Below are 14857 nucleotides of genomic sequence, written 5' to 3'. Positions count from 1 at the left end.
TCAGAGAAAACAGACTTAACAGAAATTCTAACAAATGAGGAAGCTCTCTCCCAGATCCTCCAGCAAGAAACATCTCACATCTTATTGGCCCCAAATCATTTCAATTAAATCACAGTCCACACATTTCCAAAGGGGACAAGAGTGGCTTTCAAACAAGCAGGCCTTTGGAGAGATTGGGATTCAAACCTAAGCTATATCCTGTCGCCTTAATTGGGAAGAAATGTAAAAAGAAAAAGGGAAAACAAGACACTGAGTAGATGAAAATAACAACAACAACAACAAAAACCCCCGCAAAACAAACAAAAAAACCCACAAACACACACACACACACACACACACACACACACACACACACAAAGAAAAACACACAAAAACACCCAATTTCAGATAGCTTCATTGGTCAATTAATATTGAGAATAATGATAAGGAATAACTACTCCCAATATTTCACAAATCTTTAGGAAAATACAAAGAATGAGAAATTTTCAAATTCATATATGAAGACGGTATTACACTGATTCCAAAGGCAAAGAAACCGTAAGAAAACTACAGAAAAATATTTCCCATACATATAAACATAAACATCCTTAAAAAAGGTATTCATAATTGAAGCTGGTTACTTGTAAAAATGATTTTTATTTTATGATTTGGTTGGATTACCTCAGGAATTCAATGTTGGTTAAAACATTCCAAAACTACATTAGCTGAATACAGAACAAAAACAATTTAGCCATTTTCTCAAATGCACAAAAAACACAGATGATAGCTTTCACCCATTTATGATAAAACTCTCAAAAATTCATGTTAGAAAAGAACACTCCAACTGATAAAGGGCTACACAAAAACGTGCAGGCACTATATTTCAGGAAGAAAGACTTGAACGCTTTGTCCTTCTGATTGGGAACAAGATGTCTGTTTTTGCTGTGGCTAACCAATTAGTTTGGACATTCTAGATGGTGCAACTGGGCCAGAAAAAAATAAAGAAAAGAAAAGAAAAGAAAAGAAAAGAAAAGAAAAGAAAAGAAAGTAATAAAAGAAAATAATAAAATAAAATAAAATGCGCCCTGATTAGAAATGTAGTAAAATTATCATTATTCACAGATGACACAAGCCTGCACTAAGAAAATCCCAAGGAATCAAAAAAAATATTAGAACAAATAATTCCTTTGGCAAGATCACAGGATACAGGATCAAAGCATACACTAATTATATTTCTGTACTCTAGTAACAAAATATCCAAAATAAAACTAAGACACTTCCTTTCACAAAAGTACCAAAAATAACAAAATGACTTATGAATACATTTAACAAAAGAAGTATGAAATTGGTGTAGTCAAAACTACAAAATAGCATGGAGAGGAGGTGTTAAGTAAATTTTTTTTTTTTAATTTCATTCATTTGTTTTTTGAGAGAGCATGCATGTGGGTAGGGGAGGGGCAGAGAGAGAGAGAGAATCTCAAGCAGGCTCTGCGCTGTCAGGGTGGAGCTCAACGCGGGGCTGGATCTCATGCGCCATGAGATCATGACCTGAGCCGACATTGAGTCAGGTGCTCAACTGACTGAGCCGCCCAGGTGCTCTAGGAGGAGATGTAAATAAATGGAGAGACATTTTCTCTTCATAGGTTGAGAGACTCAACCCTGTCAAGATGGCAATTCCTCTTAAGGTGATTGATAAATTCAAGGCAATGTTTATCAAAAGTTGATTTTAGGGGTGCCTGGGTGGCTCAGTCAGTTAAGCATCTGACTTCAGCTCAGGTCATGATCTCCTACTCTGTGGGTTCGAGCTCTGTGTCAGGCTTTGTGCTGACAGCTCAGAGCCTGGAGTCTGCTTTGGATTCTGGGTCTCCCTCCCCTCTGTCCCTCTGCCTCTCATGCTCTGTCTCTTTCTTTCTCTCTCTCTCTATCAAAACTAAATAAACATTAAACAATTTTTTTAAAGTTTATTTAAATTTATATGGAAATGCAAAGAATCTAGACTAGCCTCCCCCAAATTGAAAAGCATTTGGATTATACTTTTTGGTAGTGAGAAAGTACCCAATTTCAAAATTTAAATTAACAATAGTCAAAACAATGTGTTATTGACATGGGTATAGACACATATCTTAATGGACAGAAATGGAAGTCCAGAAATGAATCCTTAGACAAAAATGCTAAGATAAGTCAATATTTATAGAATGCTAATATTTCAACAAAACTACGCTAGAATCATTGGATATCAACAGACAAAAAAAAAATCCCCCCAAACAAAACACAGAAGCCTTGAATTTTTGCTTCACTCTAAAACCACAATACAAAGTAAAAAAATATGAAACCAAAAATAGATCTAAATTTAAGTGATAAAACTATAAAACTTCTTCAAGAACAGAATGTGAGAAAATCTTCATGACAATTGGAAGGGCAAAGTGTTCTGAGATTCATCATCATAAAACATGATCCATAAGAGAATAATTTGATAAATTAAGCCTCATCAAACATAAAGTCTTTTTACACTTCAAAGCACAGGGTGAGGAAAGGAAAGATGAAGCCACAGAATTGAGACAAAATGCTTGCAAATCATCTCTCCGATAAGACATAACCCAAAGATATCATCCCTCTGATGAGAAGCCACAAGGAAACTCACATCTTCATACAGGCAAGTATTTGAATAGTCACTTTACCAAAAAGATGGACCTCACCTCTTGTGTAGCAATGACATGTTTAATTTCCACTTATGGTTTCCCAACCTTTCTTCTGTGGCTGATTTTTCAATTCCACCCCACTGTGGTGGGAAAATATACTTTACATGATTTGGATCTTATAAAATTTACTGACACTTGTTTTATGGTCTCACATATGTTCCATCATAGAAAATGGCAGGAGAGTCAGGGGGTGGAGAGTTTGTGAATGTAGTGTCTTTAGCAAAGAACGACCAGCTGACGACGCTTGATGGTGGGTGGGTTGAACAGCATCTGGCAGTGAATGGTGAGTCTGTCCCTGCGCGCTGACACTGAATCATGCAAATGCAAAGGCCTTGCAAGTGTCCTTGAAACTCTAAGGCCAAATGATGGTGGCTATGTTTTTGTTAACGAGACCACCAGGCTTTCTTCACGAAGACTTTGCATTTAGCTGAGTTTCACGTAGATTTAAAATTAGCTTCTTCATAAAATGAAAGAGACACAGAATGCACTAGAGAAGACATTCTGCTATTGTTGAGTGGAATATTCTACAGATAATGTACGTTAGGTCGATAATAGCATTGGTTAAGTCCTCTATGTTCTGGTTGGCCCTCTGCCTACTTATTCTACATCATTCGGAGTGGGGGGTATTGAGGTGTCCAACTCTCACTGGACAGCTGACATTATTTCTTCCCATTTGTCACTCTGTGCATCCTATTTGGAGGATCTCTCTTCAGTACATATATATTTAGAATTGGTCTACCTCCTTAAGGGACCTACTTTATTTGTCACTCTGTAATGTCCCCTTTATCCCTAGTGACTTTTCAAAGTGAGTTGGTTTTGCTTCCTGTTTGCATAATGTATCTTTTTACCTCCTTTTACTTTGAATTATTTGTATCATTAAATCGAAAGGGCGTCTCTTACAGAGAGCATGGAGCTGGATCGTTTTTTTAAGTGTATTTACTTATTTTGAGAGAGAGACAGAGAGAGCAAGCAGGGGAGGGGCAGAAAGAGAGGAAGAGAGAGAATCCCAAGCAGGCTCTGTGCTGCCAGCATGGAGCCCGACGTGGGGCTCGAACCCACAAGCAGTGAGATCGTGACCTGATCGAGAGTCGAGCACTCAACCGACTGAGCCACCCAGGCACCCCGGATAATTTATTTTTAATAGTCTGACAATCTTTGCCTTTTGATTGGCTTGCTTATTGCATCGATGTTTAACATTATCATTGACATAATTGGTAATGCACAAGTTATTTAATATTTTTGTTTTCTATATGTCTCATGTGTGAGTGGAAGATGCTCTTATGGGTCCTTTGTCTTCCTCCTAGAGTGGCTTCCTTGTACTGTTTTCAGTGGCTCCTGGCTTTGTCCCCTGGGACAACCACTCTTTGGTCATTTCTGAAAACTCAGTGGAAAATATTCCGTTTTCTGTATCTGAGCAATGTTCTCAGTCTGCTCATGCCTGTAGTAAGTTAGTGTCCCAAGAGTATTTTTACATTTCAGATAGTCTGTGTCTCACTTAGCATAGGCTAGCTACTACTGCGTGTGTGTGTGTGTGTGTGTGTGTATGCATGCACACACACAAAGAAACGAGTTGTATCTCAGGAAATTAAAATGGTGGTTTAGTTTTGGTGTAATTTGTCTACAATGTAGTAACTAATTTTATTAATTGACTCAAGAGGAAAATATGTTTTATCATCTTAGATTCAGAAAAAAATAGGTAATAAGAAATGGATTTCTGGGTGGCAGGAGGGTGCATGTTAACAAAGAAGGGTGGGGAAGAAATTTTCCTAACCCCATTAAATGTATTTATTTACTCCACAAGTAGTATTGAGCACCCACCATATGTGGGTCAGCTCTTTAAGCTGCTGTAATGATAGGAGTGAACAAAACAATCACAATCCTTGCTTTTGCGAAAAATTTGTTTTGTTAGATGGCAAAATAATAATCATTATCATCATCGTCATCCTTATCATCAACATCATGGAGAGTAAGAAAAGAAATTGAGGGGTGGCTGGGTGGCCGGTTGGTTAAGCTTCCAACTCTTGATTTCAGCTCAGGTCATGATCTCAGGGTCATGAGACAGAGTCCCACATCGGTAGCCATGCTGGGTGTGGAGCCTGCTTGGAATTCTCTCTCTCTCCCTCTCTTTCTCTCTCCCTCTACCCCTCTCCACTCATGGTTTCTCTCTCTTTCTCTCTCTCTCTCTCAAAAAAGAAGATAAGATAAGAAATTAAGAGAGACAGAGAGAAATGGAGACAAACAAGATTATTTACAGGGAAAAGCTAAGATACTACATCCTCAAATTATTAGAACCTTGGAGGGAGGTCAGCTGGACCTCCCAAGGTCAGCTGGAGTCAAAACTACTACACGAAAGGAAGTTGTTTTTCAGTACATTCAGGAAACTTGCACCGTACATTTCAGAGAAACTCACCGTTAGTGAGTGACGCTTACAACGTTTTTGTCACCACAAAAAGGAAGCCACATGTGCTTTAGCTATGATTCCCCTCCCCCCTCAGAAGGTCGCCACAAGCCCTGGGCAACCACAGTCTCCTGTCTGTCTCTATAAATTTCCCTCTTCTGGACATTTCCTGGAGTGGAATCATACAACGTGGGGTCTTTCGTGACTGGCTCCCATCACATATCACACTGTCCCCAAGGTTCGTCTGTGTCTGTGTCGTAGCAGGTGTCAGAACTTGCTCCCTCTGTATGGCGGGAAATGATTCCACTGTATGGCTGGGACCACATGTTGTAAGTCCATTGATCCCTCCGGGAGCATTTGAGTTGCTTTCTTGTTGAGGCCATTTTGAACAGCGCTGCTGTGAACACTCTTGTGCAGATGTCTGTGGACATACGTGTTCATTTCTTCTGTGTGTGCACCTGGGAGCAGAATTGCAGATAACTCTCCGCCTCATCCTTTAAGAAGCTTCTGGAGTGTTTCAACAGCCACACTACCAATTTACATCCCCAACAGCTGCATATGAGGGCTCCAGTTTCTCCACTTGGGCTGTGTCTACATTTTTCTGCAGCTGTAGGTTCCAGAGGCTGTGAATCCCTCACACTTGATCGCTGTTGCAGCGGGGGTAAGGTTGTATCACCTTATGACTAAATCTTCGTCTTCAGCGGGTCTGTATCCTCGGGCTGTATTTCTTATCCCTCCCTGTGCCCTTCTTAGGAAAGATGGGGATGTTAGCAGACCCCAGAGATGGGTCACAGACCCTTCTCCAGCTGAGATCAGGCTCCCATCACGTGTTTGCCCCTAGAAAGTAGGCCTTTGCTGCACAGAATCCTCTGGATTTATTTTGGAATGGTTGCTCTTCCCTTCCCTCTGCCAGAGACAAGAGGGGGTTTTTTGGTTGGTCTATGAGAACCTGGTGAGTTCCTGGAGGTGAAGCCACGAGCCTGTGGAGGCCCCAGCCGTTTCTGTCTTCCACACTAATCCACACACATCCTCAACTACTCAGCAAAATGGCGACAGGCGTGTTTCCACCCATCTGTGTGCCCAGCAGCTGTGCTCCAGAAGGGCTGGTCCTTGCTATCCAAGGCGGTTGCCTGTCTCTGCGGAATGCAGGGTGGCCATTTGTCCTGCAACCTCAGTTCTCTCACAGGTTGTGGAGAGTCGCTGGTTTCCAGCCTGTTCAGCTTTCTTCTTGTTGGGAGTTTGGGAGCGAGAACTCCCGCGTACGAGCTGAAACGACGTGAGCATTCCGAAGAACACATGAGCTACCCCCGGGAAGATGAAAGGAAGCAGTCTTTACTTCCAACTTTCATTTGGAATGTTCTTCAGAGAAACTCATCTGGGTGCTCAAAATTCATGTATGAGGACGCTCAGTGTGGTACTGCATATAACAATAAAAGTACAAAAAATGCCAAGCGACGATTAATATAGGTATGAATAATTCATGTCCTACTTGTAAGTGGAGGACCACACCCATATGCAACTGAATAACCTTGCCTTACACATACCGACACTCTTAAATTTCAGAACATAGTATCTGCAGAAACAAGTTGAAAAATGTTCCATACAGTGTTATTTATGTAAACATAAAATTCACAAAACAACAACACGGACTTCATGGTGTCAGGAACCAAGATGGATACAGGGAAAGAAGAGAGCCATTTCCAGATGGGGCCATCTTTGGGATGTAGCAAGGGGAAGGATGGCGGGCAGGCTCTGGCTGTCACTGGAAAAATTATACAATTTGGAGATCGGAAGCAAAAATGGCATTTGTGCTAAAGGCACCAAACTAGATTAAAAAAGACAGACGCTATCCCGGGTGGCTCAGTCAGTTAAGCGTCCGACTCTTGATTTCTGCTCAGGTCGGGATCTCAGGGTTGTGGGATCGAGCCCCGCGTCGGCCTCCATGCTGAACGTGGAGCCTTGTTAAGATTCTCTTTCTCTGCGTTCCCCCTGTGTTCTCTCTTTCCCTAAAAAATAAACAGGTAAATAAATAATTTTTAAAAATGTCCAACTTAGAGAAACAGAGCGGTTGTCGGGGGCTGGGGAGTGGGGGAATGGGGGAGATATTGGTCAAAGGGAACAAACTTTTATAACAGAAGTAAACTCTGGGGATCGAGGGGACAGCAGGGTGACTATCGTTTGTAATACACTTTTGTACACTTGACATTTGCCAAGGCGGTGGATCTTCAGTGTTTTTACCACACACACACACACACACACACACACACACACAAATATAGCTGACATATAATGTTATCCATTTTTACACATGATAACATGGTGGGGGCCTCTGGATGGCTCAGATGGTTGAACGTCTGACTCTTGATCTCAGCTCAGGTCATGATCTCACAGTTCATGAGTTCGAGCTCCACTTCGGACTCTGTGCTGACAGTACGGAGCCTGCTTGGGGTTCTCGCCCTCTCTCGCTGCCCCTCCTCTGCTTGTTCTCTCTCTGCCCCTCTCAGAATAAATAGATCAACTTAAAAAATTTTAAAAATGCAAATTATAAAATGGTGACTCACAGAAGGAAGTAACAGTATTTTCAGATCACACAGCTAGAAATAGGAGTGGAGCTGAAACCCAGCACTGAGGCCCATACTCCCTGTTTCCGCTTCCGTAAATGGCAGTGAACTTGCTTTCCAAGGATGGACGCCAGCCATCTTTTCTCAGCTCAGACCCAACACACGGGAGTGTCAGCAACACCCGGTTCCTCACCTTGGAACGTGTAGACGAGGATGATGATCCCTGAGGTGCTAAGCGAAGGGCTCCGGTCTTTGCATCGCAGGTTCCTACAAGACCCCATGTGCTCCCGGGACACATGAGTGGCTTTATCCTTGCTCTGGCTGGCCTGGAGCCCCCTACCCTGCTAAGCTGGTAACCATAGGTGCCCACAAGTGCGTCTGCATCCGTGTCCCTGGCTCTATGGAGCCACACCCTCACTCCCATCCCTCTGGAACCTCACTAGCTGTCTTTCTCCCCCAATTTGGCTACACCACCTGCATTGCCTGTCAGGACCTCCAAGGAACAGGGTGCCATGAAGCCCTCCCAGGTCCGTGGACCGCTTACCTGGTGCACGCCAAATTGTATTCTGCCACATTTCCCCTAATTTGCTGCTCTCCCCCTCTGACTCCACCTGCTGCATGAAAAGGAGGCAGAAATGGGGTGGCAGGGAGCCCAGCTTTCCCCACGACTGTCCCCCCTCTGCAAGCCCCTCTCCCATCCATCTGCCTTCTCAGAGTCCCACCGGCCAGTTCTGACTCAAAAGGCTTGGGATTCCCTTTGAAGCTTTTGTTGCAGAGATATAAACAAAGAGCTATGAAAACACAGAGGGATCAATTAATTCTGCCAGGGGGGGATCGAGAAGGAGGACAAGAAAACAAAGAAGACTTCTGAGTTTGGCCTTGAAGCATGATTAGTACTTAACAGAAATATCACCAAGAATTCAACCAGAAAGAAAATCCAATCTTTTGCTGTCTCAATTGACTGTACTGGATGAAAACAGGGATATGTGGTACTTTCTAACTTGCTTGGGTATTTCTAAGCCATTAAGTTCTGGCTGCAGCATGGTCAGTGGGGCTCAGGATGATGCTGGGATGTGACAGACAGAGCCGCCTCCAGCGAGGGCTTTTTAGGTTCCCTGCAGGTAAACGGTGATATCTTAAAAGCAGCCAAGTTAAGTGAAATACGGATATGTTCCATCCCAGTACCTCACTGGGTCAGCTGTCGACTCAGCTGGACCTTTGGAAAAAAAGACACAAAACACGCTCGCAGACAAAGGCCTGTCTACCTAGATTCTGAATGTATATTTCCTTCCTCTCCACTGCAACCTTGACGTCCTCCCAGCCCAATGTTGAAATAAAGACTCGTCAAATAGGAAAATATTCCAGACCGTGCATTCAAAGCAAGACACGAGTGTTAAATGTCAGCCGCATTTGGAAATAAAAAGTGGAGTCCTTGCTGGAAAGAAAGACGGCTTGAGGCCCCAGGGAGCCAGAATTTGAATCCCAGTGCTGTCACTTGACAGGGTTCCCAAGGAAGATCCTGTTAACTGCCTGAGCACCCATCTTCTCACGTTTAAAACTGGGGATCAAGGTGTCTCTTTCAGCGCGCTGGTTAGGATTTGGAAACTACGTGTGGTTTGCCGCGCCGTAGCAATAAGGGGGTTGCAGCAGGAGGGATCCAGCAGGGCGCTTTGGGTGAGCTGGGTCCCTCGGTTTCAAGGCTGCTTCACCCTAAATGCAGTCATCAATTCCTCTGTTCCATCTCTCTAATATGTAAAATGCAAAGAAGCAGAGAGTCCCAGGCTTTAAAATTTGATGTGAGTGTCACATTGAAATGACATGAGGCAAAACATTTCATGGGTTCAAGCAGGTTGCATAAATGAAGAGAATTGCTATTTGGGGTTTTGGGGTTTTTTGTTTGTTTGTTTGTTTGTTTCCTTGCAAACCTGATCGTGCTAAATAGTTTTTTGACTCCAGCCATTCGGTTGCCTTTGAGATCATCAGTCAGCAATCTGCAAACCTCCCACGGGAATGGATTATTTCTCCGGATCTCCACTACACACACACACACACACACACACACACATATATATACACACACACATATACACATATATACATATATACATACATATATATACGTATATATACACATATATGTATATGTATATTGTATATATGATGATACACATATACATACATGTGTATACATATGTATATATACATATATATCTCTATATACATACATATATAATATACATATATAAAATGCATATTACAAATATACAAATAGGTATATGTATATTACAAATGTATTTTGCATTTCTCCCTTAATAGGCTTGGATTAAAACACCTCATTGGGGTTTTTCTTTCATCTGAGCTCAGTGTTCACTCAGAAGGTGAAAATAGTGAGGTTTATTTCCTTAGACCATATTTACTGGAACCATTTAACCTCTTTGTTCCTCTCATCCTGGCTACCTGGGTCTCAGTAATACTTTTGCAAATGCGTTGGGAGCCGTTTTCAAAGAAAATCTCATAGGGACTCCGTATATGTAAAACAGACTAGAGAAGGCTGTTCTGGTTCAAGGGCCCCGCCACCGTGCCCCTAGAAGAACCCGTCCCTGAATGGTGCCTGCAGACATTTAAAGACCGTTGAGTACAGAAGATTGAACAATGTGATTCATGTAACTTGAAAATTAAACTCGCCATTAAAAAAGTAAAAGCTCAGAGGTCACTTTCTCTCTGAAACTTTCTCTCATCTTGCCCAGTGAAATAAAGTCATTTTTTTTCCCTCTGTGGTCCCAGAGTGACTTAAAAAAATTCCCGTGTTTATGTAGCAATTGTCAGCACAGACGTCAGAGACAGACATCCTGGGTGCAAGCCCAGCCGGGCCCACGCTCGATCTATGCCCTGGGCAATCTCGTTTTGCTGCACAACGTCTCCTTCTGTAAAGTGGGGGAAGATAATAGTTCTTCTAGTGCTTTATAGAACCCTGCATAGACTTCATAGACATATGGACAGACAGAGGGGAAACTGTAGGGTAATCGCCCGACAGAGAGCTTTTTCATTGTAATGTTAAGTGCCTGACACTAAGCTTTTGATGGCCCAGGCCCACATTTCAAAGACATCCATCTGGAATAAACAGCTACCAGTGGAACAGCTAGCCAGGAGCCAGGCCAACCATGTGAAGCCCCTTTGTGGAAAGCCCTGGGGGATCTGGATCACTGACCCGCATGGGTGGTCAGTTGACCTTTCCTTTCCTAATTCCCTAATTCCTGCTCTTCTGTTTTAAACTCGCCAATACAGAGTCACCAATAAAAAAGAGTGAATTCACAAAACCCTAGGCCCTCACCCTTGACCCCAATAAAGGCAGAGCCCCAGGCCTGCTCTCTCTCTCTCTCTCTGTCTCTCATGAGCCCACTGTGTGGCCCCATTGAGCGTCTCAGTAATCGCTAGGATATTCTTTTTACTTTTTCAACCCTTTATGCAATAGACTACAATTAGTGATTTCTTTCTGATGATCAGACATTTGGTCTTTCCCGGTCTGGGCTATTATACAGAAGGATGCCATCTATATTCCTGTGTAAATGTTTTGTGGACGGAAGCTTTCCTTTCTTGGGTTTAAATCCCCGGGCGTAGAATGGCTTGTCCCCTTGATAAAACGATCTCTCACTTTACCGGAAAATTACCGGTACCTAAATAATCTTTACAGGCTCTCCTCCCTTCTCTGCCTCACTGCCCTGCTCCCTGGCATCCCTCCCTCATACACAATTCTATTTCTGATTTCTATTCTAATTCTGATTTCTATTCTAAGCTTTGAGTAATTTTTTTTTATTTTACAATTTTTGTGACATCTTCGTTCTCTGGAATTTCATACTTGTTATATTTTACAATGTAATGCTATCTGGCTGTATTTCTTTATTCTTTTATCTCTTAAAACTCTGTGCGCACTTTCAGTGTGAGTTCTTATATATTTCCCACATTCGGTAATTTCTCTTAAGTGCGTGAGATACTTGTATTTTTTCCTCTCCTGGCTCTTAGCTTTTCTCTCTTTGTGGTCTGTCCATTACTGATGAATTCCGGTAGAGTTTTTGACCTTGTCTGCTGGCTGACTGGTTTTATTTCAGCTAAAGCATTTTGCTATTCAATGCATACTCTGAGCCCTTTATTTCAATATTTATATTTATCAAAGTCTGTATCTCTAATTGCTTCTTCCAGATAACGGCTCCTTGTGCCTTTATGTTTTCCTGAGAATATTATTTAAGTTCCTGCTAAGTTTCGCTTTGCCTATTGTGCGAAGAGTCCATTTTCTTCCATTTGCTCATCTTTTTTTGCACTTTGGTGTCTTCAGTCCTGAGATACGAGCATTGTCTCCTGTTAAGTGATATTTTGAAGAAAAAAATTCCTGTGAACCCCTGATTGTGTCAGCACACCCCTCTCTCGTGGCCCCATCGTGCTGGTAGTAATTTGTTTTGCTAGACCCTCACTCTGTTATTTACTAGCAATGTTACTAGAATTTGTGTGTCAATAAGGCTCGATTAGCGATGCCGTAAATGGAAGCAATGCCAGAAGGTACCCCATGAGGTTGTTTGGGTTGTTAAATGAGATAATACTTGCATGATGATACAAATGTACCAGGTCAAAATAAGTGTTTTCAAAATGTAGCTGATGGGGTGCCTGGGTGGCTCAGTCGGTTGAGCGTCCGACTTCAGCTTGGGTCACGACCTCGTGGTTCGTGGGTTCGAGCTCCGCGTGAGGCCCTGTGCTGACAGCTCGGAGCCTGGAGCCTACTTTGGAGTCTGTGTCTCCCTCTCTCTCTGCCTCTCCCCCACTCACATTCTGTCTCTCTCCCTCCTCAAAAATAAATAAACATTAAAAATTTTTTTTAAATGTAGCTGCTATTTTGATGCTCTTTATGTTTCTGATCCTTGGGTCTCTGAACTCTTCGCTAAGAATTGAAGGGGATTATCTCCCAGATGAGGTCGGGAAAGTGGTAAACACATAAGATGATTATATTCATCCTATTTTTCTTAATCTTGGGGGCCTACAAATGATGAGTCACACACTCGATAAAGAGAGGCAGGATTTGCTGAGTCATATTGGAGGAATCCTCAGCCATGGATAAAGATGGTGTTGAGTGTAAATATAAGAAGCTGCAAATGTAGGAATTAAGAATGAAGCTTCTGCAGGTGCTGAAACATGAAACATTACGAGGCCCCAGTGAGGACGACATAGGTCAAGAGTAGTATACAATACGTGGGAGAAATTAAGCAGATACTGGGAAAAGAGAAACCTGACGTGACAAGCTCAGAAAATATTCCCTTAGCCAAGGTTACTGATCGACCCACCAGCTGCTTACTAAGAACCACAGCAGCGTTTCTAAAAACCGACTTCCCGGGAAAGAACTTGAACCATATCAGCTGCTTCCTGGAAAAAAAAAAAAACCCAAATGGGTTCCCAGAGTGAAAATTCTGCAGATGACGTTTCTGTCTTGGAGGCTGACCCCCCCCCCCCCCCCCCCCCCCCCACGCATCAGCACATTACACCTCTCCTGGTCTTGGATGAAAATGCTAGAAACACTCCAAGCTGCTTTGGGCCAACACTCCTCCAGGGTATTTGGCCACTAACACCTTTATTGCAGAGTTAAGTTATGTTAATATACTATGATGCCAATGTCCCCAGGAGGGCCCTTTGGAACAGCAGGTTGTAACACAGACTGGCAAGAGCCTCAGGAGCCCAGTGTCTTCTTCCTCCGGGTCCCAGGGATTACAGTTCTAGCCTGTTAGGCAGCTGGACCATCTAAATATGTTCTGGATGATGGCAGGTGAGTGAAAGTGAGGCAGCCTACCGTATCCAACAGGGTATTGATGCGTCTCAAACATTCAGTCCCAGAGAATCTAACGAAGGGACCACTTACAGAGATGTGGGCAAGACTGGGACAGTAACAGGTGATGGGAAGGCACAGGGGATAGATGAGTGGGGGGGGGGGGGCACTGTCACCCAGCCCTGAGGAATGATGGCAACAGGGTCACGGAAAGCTGTGCACAACATAGCCAGGCAGCTACAGCCACCACTAACAAATCATCTCCCACTTGGAGGTGGCTAGATAGGAACACGTGAGTAGATAACCAGACCTCTGTCTCCTCCTGCCCTCTGATGTCCCGTCAGGGCCTCCCATCAGCTGACCCCTGCGGGAAGCCAGAGGTGAATGGGGTCCGCCTGAGGCTCTCCCATCCCTCCCATCCTGGTAATCGCCCATCCCCACCCTTCCACCCTTGTACCGCCTGGTTTTCAACATGGCGGCAGCACAGAGCAGAGGGGGCCAGATTTTAGTCACCCACGGGAGCTACCAAGGTATGTCAGTGGAACCTGAATGAGATAGAAACGTTGCTGTGTTAAGCTACTGAGGCCTTTCATTTTTATATCAGCTGATGCTAATTGTCTTGATTAATATACTGGTCAAAAAGTTTGGAGTAGATCCTTGATAAATAGCCTTTGCTGTTACCATACATGTGTATTTCTTAATCAGATCTATAATAACCCGTGTATTAATTTCATTCAGTGCTATGGGTTTATTTCACACCGCACAATTTATTTTCTCATCTGCCTAACGCCACCTATCTAAACCCAAATGTATCACAACTGTGGCGCCCAAAAGGAGAAAACTAGCTAAAGATCTTTCTGGAATGCTACTTCAGCCGGATATATTTCTGCCGTGAAGGATTTACGTGCTGTCAGTGAAATTCTGAAAGAACCAACATGAATTTCATGATGCTAATGCTGTTCGGATGCCTTGCGATCAATTATTTCCCCGAACAGGTTACAGTTAACAGACAAAGGGGTCTGTTAGTTGTCGTCACCCACAATTCCAGACTGCTCAAAATAACATCTTGGTATCCTGTAGTAAGTGAAATGGCGTGGATGGGACTGCATTTAAAAAGAAAATTACTGGGGCGCCTGGGTGGCTCAGTCGGTTAGGTGGCCGACTTCGGCTCAGGTCATGATCTCGCAGTCCATGAGTTCTAGCCCCGCGTGGGGGTCTGTGCTGACAGCTCAGAGCCTGGAGCCTGTTTCAGATTCTGTGTCTCCTCTCTCTGACTCTCCTCCGTTCATGCTCTGTCTCTCTCTGTCTCAAAAATAAATAAACGTTAAAAAAAATTAAAAAGAAAATTACTTAAAATAGAAACATCTCAGCATTTTTTTGACCACCTACTATTCTGTTTTGTTTTGTTTTTTTTTTT

This window comes from Prionailurus bengalensis, chromosome A2 (assembly GCF_016509475.1).
Source record: "Prionailurus bengalensis isolate Pbe53 chromosome A2, Fcat_Pben_1.1_paternal_pri, whole genome shotgun sequence".
Lineage (NCBI taxonomy): Eukaryota > Metazoa > Chordata > Mammalia > Carnivora > Felidae > Prionailurus > Prionailurus bengalensis.
This window is presented reverse-complemented; position numbering follows the sequence as displayed.